The 10861-nt window shown below is 37.1% G+C and overlaps 1 long non-coding RNA gene across 1 annotated transcript; it reads left to right on the forward strand.

Annotated features, from left to right (window-relative positions):
• Positions 1-243: 243 nt before the first annotated feature.
• On the forward strand, positions 244-10616 carry LOC118499879. Its single transcript, XR_004902423.1, has 3 exons — positions 244-422; positions 6575-6581; positions 10537-10616. It is a non-coding gene; the product is annotated as an uncharacterized LOC118499879 (long non-coding RNA).
• The last annotated feature ends 245 nt before the right edge of the window (positions 10617-10861 follow it).

The following is a 10861-nucleotide window of genomic DNA, read 5'->3' on the forward strand; positions in this document are numbered from 1 at the left end:
ACAAATGACCCAATTACAAAATTGGCAAAAGACTTCACTAGACCCTCCTCTAAACAGGACATACAGAGGGTCCAGAGGCATATGAAAAGATGCTCAGTATAACTAGCCATCAGAGAGATGCAAATTAAGATCACAATGAGATATTAATTCATACCTGTGAGGATGGCAATAATAAAACATCAACAAGCAAGTGTTGGAGAGGATGTGGCAAAAAGGATGAGGATGTGGTGACCCTAGTGCACTGTTGGTGCAAATGAAGACTGGTGCAGCCACTGTGGGAAACAGTATGGAATTTCCTCAGAAAACTAAATATGGAACTGCCTTTTGACCCAGATATTCCACTGCTGGAATTATACCCTAAAAACAGTGAAACACTAATCCAATAGAACCTCTGCATCCCAATGTTCATAGCAGCAGAATTTGTAATATTCAAGTACTAGAAGTAACCTAAGGGCCCATCAATAAATGAGTGGATTAAAAATCTGTGGTACATTCACACAATGGGATGCTTTGCAACAGAGAGAAAAAAGGAGCCCCTACCCTTTGCGACAGGATGGATGGAACTGGAGAACATTATGCTAAGTGAAATAAGACAAATGGTGAGGGACAAACACCATATGATCTCATCTTTAACTTGAACCTAATGAAAAAAACAAAAAAACAAGTAAAACATGACCAGTGACATTGGAATTGAAAGGGGATAATGGGGTAAGAATTTTCAGGAACAACTGTAAAGGACACATGGACAAAACCAGTGGGGTGTGGAAGCAAGGGAGGGGTGTGCATTTGACTGGCATGGGAGGGGAGTTGTGGGTAAATGCAGACAACTATAATTGAACAACAATAAAATAATTTAAGAAAACATAAACACAGAGAAATTGAGGCAGTGGAAGCATAGATCTACCAGAAAACAAAACATAAAATAGTTATAGGAAATACTTATACATCAATAATTCCCCTAAGGATAAATGGACTGAACTCACCAATAAGGAGTTACAGTGTATCACATTGGATCAGAAAAATAAACCTAATCATATGCTGCTTTCAGGATACATAACTAATCTACAAAGTCAAACTTAGAGTCAAAGTGAAAGGGTGGAAAATGGTTCTTCAAGAAAAATAACATCCAAAGAAAATCAGGTATAGAATACTGATATCTGACATAATAAATTTCAAAATAACAAGAGACAAGAAACAAAATAACAAGAGACAAAAATTGACATTTTACAATGATAAAGGCCCATTACATCAAGAAGATATAACACTTCTGAATATATACGCACCCAATCAGGGAGCACTGTAATATATAAAGTAACTACTAACAGAAATAAAGAAAAAATCAGACAGAAAAAACAATCATGGTCAGGGAACTTAATGTTCTATTGATGCTGTACATAGATCCTCCAAACACAATATCAACAAAAAAAACATATGGGCCTTAAGTGGTACATCAGATGAAATGGATACAATTGATATTTATGGAGCTTTTCATCCCAGAACATCAGATTGCACATTCTTCTATAGTGCATATGGAACACTCTCAAGCACAGACCACATTATCAGGTCGCAAAACAAGAAGATTGAAATTATACCAAGCATATTCCCTGACCATAGTGCTTTGAAAGTAGAACTCAACTGTAAAAATGAAATAAACACATGAGTATGTGGAGATTGAACAACATACTCCTAAATAATGACTGGGTTAAAGAAGAAATAACTGGTGAGATCAAAAGATATACAGACACAAATGAGAATGTCAATACTGCATTTCAAAATTTCTGGGATTCAACTAAAGCAGTAATAAGAAGGAAGTTTATTTATATCATTACAGGCCTATCTTAAGAAATAAAAGAAATCACAAGTGAACACCTTAACATTACATCTTATACAACTAGAAAGGACAAAAGCAATTCAAAGTCAGCAGAAGAAAAAATACATCCCAGAGATATATAACTTTACTAGACTAAAAAGGAAGAACTGAAAAATCTAAATAAACTGATAAACAGTGAGTAAATTAAAGCAACCATCAAAAACCTCCCAAAACATAAAAGTGAAGAACTGGCTTTGCTAGTAAATTCTATAATTTTTTTCAAAGAAAATTTAGTAACAAACCTTCTCAGATTCTCCCAAGTATTTAAGAAAAGGTAGTAATACTCCCTAATATATTTTATGAGACCAACATAACCCTGATGCCAAAACCTGGCAAGAACAACACATACACACACAAACACACAAGCCTATAGACCAATATCTGGATGAATGAAGATGCAAAAATCCTAAACTATTATCACATTAAATATAACAATGCATTTAGAAAATACATCATAATCAAGTGAGATTCATTCTAGGGGAACAAGGATGGTTCACCATGTGCAAATCAGTCAATGTAATGTACCACATTAACAATAAAAGAAAAGACAAAAAAATTATATCAGTAGATGCATAAAAAGTATTTATAATACATCTATTTTTGATTAGAACAATAAAATGGGTAGCTCAACATAATGAAGGCATATATAACAAACTATTAGCCAATACCATACTCAATGGTGAGAAATTGAAAGTCTTTCCTCTAGAATGAGGAACAAGACAAGGATGCCCATTCTCAACACTCTTATTTAACACAGTGTGTAAATCCTAAACAGAGAAATAAGGCAAGAGAAATAAATAAAAAGCATCCAAACTGGGAAGAAAGAAGTAAAAGTTTCACTCTTGATAGATGACATGATACTGTATATATAAAACCCTAATGAATACACCAAAAATAAAATATTAGAAACAATAGCCCTGGCTGGCATAGCTCAGTGGATTGAGCATGAGCTGCGAACCAAAGTGTCGCAGGTTTGATTCCCAGTCAGGGTACATGCCTGGGTTGCAGGCCGTGACCCCCAGCAACCGCACATTGATGTTTTTCTCTCTCTTTCTCCCTCCATTTCCTCTCTAAAAATAAATAAATAAAATATATTTTTAAAAAGAAATAAAAAAGTACAGTAAAGTCACAGGATACAAAATTAATGTACAAAAATTCATTGCTTTTCTCTATACTAACAGTAAAATCTCAGAAAAGGAAATTTTAAAAAATCAATTCCTTTTGCAATTGCAATAAAAAGAATGAAGTAACTAGGAATAAACTTAACAAAGGATGTGAAGGACTCATATACTGAGCATATCAAGAGAGTGAAAAATATACAATGAAATGAAAGATATTCCTTGTTCATGAATTGGAAAACCCAACATAGTTAAAATGGCCATATTACCCAAAATAATATACAGATTTAAGGTAATCCCCATCAAAATCCCAATGTCATTTTTTTAAGAAGTACAGAAAATTGTTGTCAAATTTGTATGGAACCAAAAGAGACTCCAAATATCCAAAGCAATCCTGAGGAAAGAGAATGAAGCTTGGATACACCACACTACTTGACTTCAAATTATACTATTGAGATATAATAATTAAAACATTATATTGGCAGAATAGACATACAGACCAATGGAACAGAATTGAGAGCCCAGAAATAAAACCAGATGTATATAGGTAAATAATTTTTGACAAAAGAGCAAAAACACACAGTGGACAAAAGAAAGCCTTTTCAATACATGATGTTGGGAAAACTGGAAAGCCACATGCAAAAGAATTTATTTGGATGACAGTTTGTCCCCATGTACAAAAATCAACTCAAAATAGATCAAAGACATAAAAAGAAGATATGAAACAATGCATTTCATAAAAGAAAACATAGGTACTAAACTTATAGACCTTGGTCATAAAGAACATTTTATGAATTTGACCTGAAAGGCAAGGAAAGTGAAGGCATAAATAAATGAATGGGCCTATACCAAACCAAAAACTTCTGCCCAACAACAACAAAAACCCCCCAGCAAAACAATAAGGCAACCAGCTGAACAGGAGATGATTTTTCCAAAGACATCTGACAAGGGATTAATATCAAGATATATAGATACCTCATACATCTGACCATCAAACAAACATGCAATCCAATTACAAAATAGGCAGAGGACCTGCACCAACACTTTTCTCAAGAATACATACAAATGACCAACAGATATATGAAAACAGATGTTCAGCTTCACCAGGTATAACTAAATACCTCCTCACATCTGTTAGAATGACTATTATCAACAAGACAAATAATTTTAGAGATATTGAAGAGAAAAAGGAACTCTCAATTCACTGTGGGTGGGAATGTAAACTGGTGTAGCCAATATGGAAAATGATGTGGTATTGTTTTCCTCAAAAAAATTAAAAATAGAGTTACCATATGACTCAGAAATCCTTCTTCTGGGCATCTATTCAAAAAACTTAAAAGCATATATGCAGATATATGAACCTCTCTGTTCACTGAAGCATTATTCATGGTGGCCAAGAAATTGAGACAATTAAAGTATCCTTTTATAGAGGGTTGAATAAAGAAGATGTGCTATATATGTACTATGAATACTAGGCCATAAGAAAAGATGAAATGCTGTCATTTGTCACAACATGGATGGTCCTTGAGAATATTATGCCAAGGGAAATAAGTCAATCAGAAAAAGCTAAAGACCATAGAATTTCATTCATATATGGGTTATAAAACTGAAACTCATAGACACAGACAACAGTATCATGGTTACTGGAGGGAAAGGCATAGGGGGTGGAGAAAGTAAAGAGAGCCAAATATATGGTGATGGAAGATGACTTGACTTAGGGTGGTGGACACACAATGCAATGTACAGATCATGTATCATAGAAATATACACTTGATTTAAAGTGGAGAGGATCCAGGATGCAGGCATAGGTGGTCTCACTGTACCTCCTCACGCAACCAAAACTGAAGACAACAAGAATTTACAAACAAAAACCAACCAGAACAGAGAGATATGAACCCAATGGAAGTCTGACTACCATACATCCAGTCCAGTAAGGAGGGGTGGAATCGGAGGCCTACGAAGAGGGGTCAAGGGGTACCGGCAGGAAAAATTGGTGGCTGGCAGACACACTCACGCAGGGCACAGACCGCAGCTGACGGGCCGGTGGCAGACCCTGGGTGAGGGAGGCAACGAGCAGACCCAGTGAGGCGCACAAGGCAGCTGGGTCTGTGCTGTCCACTGCCGCACATTCACAAGCAGAACTAAGCAAAAACGGGCAGCGCGACACCGACTGCGCAACCAGGGGACCCAGTGCCGGGAAACAAAGCCTGAAGGCACCAGTTGAAAACACCTGTGGAAGTTGAGGCTGGGAGAATCTCTCAGCCTCACAGGAGGCTCCTCGGAGAAACCCACAGAGTCTGAGAGAGTGCACAAGCCCACCCACCTTGGAGCCAGCACCAGAGGGGACCAATTTGCTTGTGGGAAGCGGCAAGGGGGACTGGAGTCCCGGTGAGAGTGGAGCGGGTGCCATTGTTCCCTCTCGGACCCCGCCCCCACATACAACATCACAACCCAGCGACTGAGGTGCCCTGCCCTGGTGAACACCTAAGGCTCTGCCCCTCATACGTAACAGGTGCGACCAGACCAAAGGAAAAAAATAAAATAAAATAAAAATGAGGGCTCAAACAGAGTTAAAAGCCCCAGAGCCAATTTTGTTAAGCGACCCAGAAATAGCCAACCTATCAGATGCACAGTTCAAAGCACTGGTGATCAGGATGCTCACAGAATTGGTGGGCTTTGGTCATAAATTAGATGAAGAAATGCAGATTACAATAAGTGAAATGAAGAAAAATGCACACGGAACCAATAGTGTTGGGAAGAAAACTGGGACTCAAATCAACAGAGTGGACCAGAAGGAGGAAAGGAAAAACCAAACCGAAAAGAATGAAGAAACAAGGATTCAAAAAAATGAGGAGAGGCTTAGGGACCTTCAGGACACCTTTAAACATTCCAACATCTGAATTATAGGGGTACCAGAAGGGGAAGAGGAAACACTACAAGTGGAAAAGTTATTTGAACAAATAATAAAGGAGAGCTTCCCCATTCTGGCAAGGGAAATAGACTTCCAGGAAGTCCAGGAAGCTCAGAGAGTCCCAAAGAGGTTGGACCCAAGGAGGAACACACCAAGGCACATCATAATTACATTACCCAAGATAAAAATGAAGGAGAGAATCCTAGAAGCAGCAAGAGACAAGGAGGCAGTTACCTACAAATGAGTGCCCATAAGACTATCAGCTGATTTCTCAGAAGAGATCTTATAGGCAAGAAGGGGCTGGAAAGAAGTATTCCAAGTCATGAAAGGCAAGGACCTACATCCAAGAATACTCTATCCAGCAAAGCTTTCATTTAGAATGGAAGGGGAGGTAAAGTGCTTCTCAGATAAGGCCAAGTTAAAGGAGTTCATCATCACCAAGCCCTTATTATATGAAATGTTAAAGGGACTTATCTAAGAAAAAGAAGATAAAAAATATGAACAGTAAAAAAAGACATCAAACTCACAGTTAGTAACAAGCACACCTAAAACAAAAGCAAACTAAGCAAAGAGAACAGGAGCAGAACCTCAGAAATGGAGATCACATGGAGGGTTAGCAACAGGGAAGTGGGAGGAGGAGAGAGGAGGAAAAGATATAGAAAATAAGTAGCATAGACAATAGGTAGAAAATAGGGGGAGGGCAGGAATGGTGTGGGAAATGTAGAAGCGAAAGAACTTATGACACATGGACATGAACTAAAGGGGGGGAATGTGGGTGGGAGGGGTTGGGCAGGGGGGAGGGGAGTGAAGGGGGGAATGGGACAACTGTAATATCATAATCAATAAAATATATTTAAAAAAGGAAAAAAAAGAGAAAAAAATATCACACTCATGTCACCAGCATTTAGACAAAGGAACAGTAAATTGCCAGCAATCTCTCATGAGCAATTCTTATCAATGCTTTAAGAATTTTTCTCCTCATTGGCTTCTAATTTTCTATTGTTTAGATGAACCTTAATTAGTTAAACATTTTCTTATTCATGAGTAAGTTCATGGGTGATACTTTTCTTGTTACAAGCAATGTTCCATTTTACTTTTGCGTATTTTTTTTTGACCCCTGAAAGGTATATGTATAGGATAATTTACTAGAATCAGAAGTCTAGAGTCAGAGAAATAAACATTTTAAATGACAATTATTGTAGTTTACACTCTACAGATGCTGAACCACTTTTACATTCTACAACATTGTATCAGAATGCCATCCACACATAAATTAGCAAATAGGTTAATCTTTGCCTTCTGACATTTGGAAATTGTATTTAATTTTGAACTTAATTTTTATTATGTTAATTTGGAATGAGACTGTATCTCCTATCATTTGTCATTAAAATTCAATTTCTTCCCTGGCTGCTGTGGCTCAGTGGATTGAGTGCCGGCCTCTGAACCAAAGGGCTGCTGGTTCGATTCCCAGACAGGGCATATGCCTGGGTTGCAGGCCAGAACCCCAACTGGGGGTACACAAGACACAATCATGCATTAATGGTTCTTTCCCTCTCTTTCTCCCTCCCTTCTCCTCTCTCTGAAATAAATAAATAAAATTTTATTTTATTTATTTTTATTTTTTTAAGATTTTATTTATTTATTTTTAGAGAGGGAAGGGAGGGAGATAGAGATAGAGAGAAACATCAATGTGCGGTTGCTTGGGGTTATGGCCTGCAACCCAGGCATGTACCCTGGCTGGGAATCGAACTTGGGACACTTTGGTTCCCAGCCTATGCTCAATCCACTGAGTTATGCCAGCCAGGGCTTAAATAAAATATTTAAAAAATTCAATTTCTTTTAGTGAGGCCATAATTTTAAGGGAGCTTTTATGAAATGTTTGGTAGTACTTGATCTGTTAGATGTTTTGTCTTTTGCTGGTGAGTATTGGCTATTTAAGTATCTTAGCTTAACATTATTGCATTTAATCCCACAAATATTTTGAATAGAACTAAAATTTCTTCGTGATTCTTTTAATTAAATGAAGTATAGATAAATGTCAAAAGATGGATAAACCAAAAATTGTTATTACAATTATTTCCATTAACTAATGCATATATTAATAGCATATTTTGATGCTTAACTATTACCAAGATTGGTATTTTTTAGATATTGCAAAATTTGACCTTTTTTCTTTCCCTTTGAGCCAAGGAATATTTAAAGGCAAGCTTTTATAAAATATTGGTGATTTGATAGTTTTATTGCCTATTTATGATGTTGATTTTTAAATGTTTATGTTGTTATCAGAGACTACAGGCTAATCTGTAGCACATATTGATATCTTTGTGGCAAAATATATGGGGCAAGAAGTGATGTTTCTTTGGCACGTAAAAAGAAGGCAAATGCTTTAGCTTAATGATTTAGAGTTTGCTATATTCATAATATAAAATATTAATTGTAATTTAGATATGTAATAGTCTATATGTTTCTACTTTATATGTTTTTTCTTTTTTTATTGTTGTTCAAGTACAATTGTCTTCATTTTCACCCACCACGTACACTCATACCACCCATCCAAACCTCCCACCCTTGAACATAACTGTCTTTGGCTCTGTCCATGTTTCCTTCACCCATGTACCTTGATGGCCACCCCCCACTATCCCCTCTGTCCCCTATTATCCTTCTTCCTCCTCCTCTCTGGTTACTGTCAGATTGCCCTTTATTTCAAAGATTCTGGTTGTATTTTGCTTGCTTGTTTGTTTTGTTGATTAGGTTCCACTTATAGCTGAGAACATATGGTATTTGTCTTTCAACACCTAGCTTATTTCACTCAGCATAACGTTCTCCAGTTCCATCCAGGCCATTATGAAGGGTAGAGGTTCCTTCTTTATTTCTCCTGTGTAATATTTCATTGTGTAAATGCACCAGTTTTTTGATCCACTCATTTACTGATGGGCATTTAGGTTGCTTCTAGCACCTGGCTTTTATGAATTGTGCTGCTATGAACATCAGGGCGCACAGATTCTTTTGAAGTGGTGTTTCAGGATCTTTAGGGTATAATCCCAGCAGTGGAATTGCCAGTTCAAAAGGCATTTCTATGTTTAGTTTTCTGAGGAAATTCCATATTATTTTCCACAGTGGCTGCACCAGTCTGCATTCCCACCAACAGTGCACTAGGGTTCCCTTTTCCCCACATGCTCTCCAACACTTATTTGTTGATTTGTTTATGATGGCCATTCTCACCTGTGTGAAGTGGCTTCTCATTGTGTTTTCATTTGCATCTCTCTGATGGCTAGTGATGTTGAACATCTTTTCATGTGCCTCTGGACCCTCTGTATGTCCTCGTTGGAGAAGTGCCTATTTAAGTCCTTTGCCCATTTTTTAATTGGATTGTTTTTCTTCTTGGGGTGGAGTGATGTGTGTTCTTGGGTATGCTGTTTTGTTTAGCTGTGCACAGGCTTTAAGCTTCTATTTTATTTTTGATCATCTGGAGAACACTGAGCATAAACCTTGTACTGGTTTTGTATTTCCATCTGTTTTTGTTATTCCATGAATGCTTACTTTTTCTTTGTGAAGATTTATGATAGTACTGCATGTGGAGTATCCCTTCTATCATTAAGTTCAATTTTTGATTTCACTTATTTATGCTTTCAATTCAACTAGAACTAATATTAATAGTGGACTTGCAGTGGATAAAACAACTATGGGGCATTTACCCACTAGAATACTCTTTGGTTGTAAAAAAGAACATTTTACCCTTTGAAATAGTTTAGATGAACCTGGAGAACATTATACTAAGTAAAGTAGGCCAGTCAGAGAAAGCCAAGTACCATCTGTTTTCACTCATATATGGAATCTAATGAACAAACTGAACTAACAAGGAAAATGGGACAGACCCATAGTTGGGGAGGAGAATGACAACTAGCAGGGGGATGGTTAAGGGGTGGATGGATTAAGCAAAAAAAAAAAAGAAATCATGGATATGGATAACAGTGTTGTGATTGCAGGGAGGAAGCAGGTATAAAGTGGACTAAAAGGTCATAGAGCAAGAGACATAAAGGAAAGAATAAACAAATTGGATCTCATCAAAATAAAAAGCACCTGCAGAGCTAAAGAAAACAGTATTAAAATGAAAAGAGAACCAACTGTTTGGGAAAACATATTTGCCAATGATACCTCAGACAAGGGTTTAATTTCCAAAATATATAAAGAAATTACATGACTCGACTCTAAGAAGACAAACAACCCAATTTAAAAATGAGCAAAGGACTTGAACAGACACTTCTCCAAGGAGAACATATAGAGGATCCAGAGACACATGAAAAGATGCTCAGTATCACCAACTGTCAGAGAGATGCAAATGAAAACGACAATGAAACACCACTTCACACCAGTTAGAATGGCCATCATAAACAAATCAATAAACAACAAGTGTTGGGGAGGACATGGAGAAAAGGGAATCCTAGTGCACTGTTGGTGGGAATGCAGACTGGTGCAGCCACTGTGGAAAACAGTATGGAATTTCCTCAAAAATCTTAAAATTTAATTGCCTTTTGACCCAACAATTCCACTGCTAGGATTATATCCTAAGAACCCTGAAACACCAATTCAAAAGAACCTATGCACCCCAAAATTTGTAGCAGCACAATTTATAAAAGCCAAATGCTGGAAGCAACCTAAATGCCCATTAGTAAATGAGTGGATCAAAAACTATGGTACATTTACACGATGGAATACTTTACAGCAGAAAAGAAAGGAGCTCCTACCTTTTGCAACAGTATGGATCAAACTGGAGAGTATTATGCTAGGTGAAATAAACCTGGCCGTAAAAGACAAATACCATATGATCTCAGCTATAAGTGGAGCATAATCAACAAAACAAACAAGCAAGCAAACTATAACCAGAGACATTGAAATTAAGAACAAACTGACAGTAGAGGGGAGGTATGAGAGGGTAATGGGGGGAAAAGGAAGAAGGGTTTC

This window comes from Phyllostomus discolor, chromosome 4 (assembly GCF_004126475.2).
Source record: "Phyllostomus discolor isolate MPI-MPIP mPhyDis1 chromosome 4, mPhyDis1.pri.v3, whole genome shotgun sequence".
NCBI classification, from domain to species: domain Eukaryota; kingdom Metazoa; phylum Chordata; class Mammalia; order Chiroptera; family Phyllostomidae; genus Phyllostomus; species Phyllostomus discolor.